Genomic DNA, 3,077 nt, shown 5'->3' on the forward strand with positions numbered 1-3,077 from the left:
CTGATCAATAACCTTAGGCCATTTCATTTGTGCGTTTTCGTCATACGACAAATGTATAACAGGACAGAGAGGTCCTCGGATCTTTCTATCTTGTAGTCAATCAACAGGCTTGAAAAATTTATCGTATGACAAAAACGCACAAATAAAATAGCGGCCTTAGGCTGATATTAAATTTGTCGTAGGACAAAGTATTTCAAGTCTTGATTAGCTACAAGAAAAAGAAATCAGATCTCTCCATCTTATAGTCAGTCAATGAACTTAAAATCTTTGTCGTACGATAAACGTACGTCCAGATCTACAATAGGTGTTTTAAACCTTAAGCCGTAAGAAATTGACCACTCACAGTCGAATGCGAGGAGAATAACTGGCCTAGTTTCTATTGAGGGTTTAATTCGGATCAAAATATAAGAACTAACCAACTACAAAATCAAGGATTCTCCTGTTACAGTCGAATGACAGGGGAATGCTCGACTGTAGTTGGTTGGTTCTTTCTGATCCGGATTAAACTCTCGGTGGAAACTAGGCCTATTATTCATTTCTTATGGCTTAAAGTTTAAAAACCTATTGTACCTATTGTAGATCCGGGGTAATACTAGCTAATCACTTAAGTCTTAAGCCATAAGAAATTCAGCGCTTTCAATACTTCTATCCTTATTTTACGTCTAATAAACTATAAAGACAGAATGATAATTGTAATGTTTTCGGAAATGAATTAAGATCCGAATGTTTAATGTTCAGATTATTAAATACAGAAAACTTATACAAGAATGCACGTGCAGGGATATATAGTTCGTGTTACAATAGAGAATGGGAAATAAATATATATTTAGTGAACGAATTGGGGAGAGAAGAGCGAGTCACGCTTTAGTAACTAAAATTAAAATGATAAAATAACTAGCATGAAATATCAACAATAATTTTAAACGTTTAAAGCGCATGAGCATCTAAACTGAACGTAGTCACAGTTAAATATGAAAAGAAGAATGGACTATGATTGGTTAATTTTTTTATACTTAAATTTAATATGAGGTGTACAATAGAAATTATAAATGTTCATGGGATTTTAAATCGTAGAAAATTGACCAATTGTAGTTGATTATTTTCCTCATATTCGATTGTAATTGGTCGATGGTAATTGGTGTAATTTCTTATGACTTGAGACTCTGTGGCCAGTATTCATAGTCAATTCTTATATTCATTTAAGTACGATTACTGACGAGATACTATTAAACACCGACATCCTTACGGGAGTTCGCGTCCTTGTGAATATTAAAGTAATTAAGAGTTAAAAACTAATAATATTGTACTAATTTTATGGTTTATTAGTTTAATAGACGTATTTATGCATTTAGAATATCAATAATACTCGATTTTTCTTTAAAATTATGATTTCAGTGTTATCGTCAAAGTTTGATTATCAACAGAGATAATAACTGAAGAGAAAAAATTGTAATTTTTCTGCAATATATAAGATATAGCTTTACAAGTATGCATATTTATTTATGGAACTTTTGTATAATAAAAAATCATGAATTTAATAATGTATGAGCCAAATATTTATATTAATAATAGCAAATTTATATCAATTGTCGATAATCAGCATTCTTCAATACCTTTGGGCCCTTGGGGTCTTTTTTATACCCTCGAAAATTTGCTCAAAGTTGACGGTCTTTACCTCGTCGGTGGTACGGTCTTAAGAAATCACGAATCAATTAAAGGGCTGTATTAGCGTCTTAAGACATTACTTAAGACAGTCTTGAAATAAGAATCGACTATAAATAATAGCTATAGTCAATTCTTATATTCAAGATCGTCTTAAGTTCAGCCTTGAGATGTCATGAACCAATCAAAGGGCCGTATTAGCGTCTTAAGATATTATACCTGTATTCATAGTCCTTCCCTAAGGAATGAGGATTCCTTGTTCCTTATTTCACGTTTCGTAAATTTTCCTTGACCAAATAAGAAGCCTTATTAGCCTCCTTTTCTCAAGAGAAGTTACGAGTTTCCTTGAGGAGAAGGTGCAGTTTTCATAACCAAGCAAATTTCCAAATTTATTTGATCACACCGGTCTTTTTACTTTCTATAGCTTTTAATTCAGATCTGTCGCATCAATAATTATTTTCGATAGCTTTTTTTTTCGGAAATAAACTGTGCCAAAAGCATTTTCTCTTTCTTCACATAATAAGCATTATGGCGAATTCGACTGAAAGCACTGATGCATATTAAAATCGTTGTACACTGATTTAATTTTAATATAAAAATAAAATGCAAATATCTCGAATTATGAAATAGATATTTTACCTAATAGTGCAATAAAATGTATTGAGTATTTCACAATTTAATCAATTTTTATGTTTATTTATAAACGTATATTTACGTTATTTTGTGTATATATGGCGGTTTTAATGTGCATCAGTGAGCACTTAGTGCTTCCAATCGAATTTGCTATTAATTTTATTTTTGTCCATTCTTGTTGCAAAATGTTTAATCACGATTTTATTTAATCAACAATGTCTGTATAATTTTTATTATTCATAATTCACGATATTTATTAGGTTTGCATACATTATATATTATGATCTGCTGCCTTCAGTAGGTTACTAAAATCCCTAAAATATATAGGGAATATATTCCTTCCTCCAAGAAGGCAGACTTGAGATCAGTTTATGAAACAAGGAGGCCTTAAAAAATCGAGGAATCCTTCATGGAAGCTTCCTCCACCCTTAAAATAAGGAAGGACTATGAATACGGGTATATTTAAGATGATCTTGAAATAAGAACCGACTATGAATACTAGCCTATGACTGTTTATGACTCTTATTATAGTTGCCATTTAAAGCAAAATTTTATTTTAGATGCCACTTAAGCATAAGATCTATTAATCAGAATTTTTTCTTTCCATGAAATGGAAGGATTCTGATTGATTGAATTTCTTGCTTTTTTGAACATTCTAGTGCAAACTTTATTTTATCTTCCTTCCGCATATAAATTCTACAGTTTAGTCAATTATAGAATTTTAGTTATTGCAGTGTTACATTTTAGAGCGCATCTCTGAGTTGTAGAATCAGTGTTCGGTT

The 3,077-nt window shown here is 31.2% G+C and overlaps 1 protein-coding gene across 1 annotated transcript in view; it reads left to right on the forward strand.

Moving 5' to 3' along the window:
• LOC108749100 (DEAD-box ATP-dependent RNA helicase 20-like) overlaps window positions 1–3,077 on the forward strand; it is a 14,684-nt gene that overhangs the window by 8,127 nt on the left and 3,480 nt on the right. The gene's annotated exons all lie outside the window — the stretch shown is intronic.

Source organism: Trachymyrmex septentrionalis, unplaced genomic scaffold (assembly GCF_001594115.1).
Source record: "Trachymyrmex septentrionalis isolate Tsep2-gDNA-1 unplaced genomic scaffold, Tsep1.0 scaffold266, whole genome shotgun sequence".
NCBI classification, from domain to species: Eukaryota; Metazoa; Arthropoda; class Insecta; order Hymenoptera; family Formicidae; genus Trachymyrmex; species Trachymyrmex septentrionalis.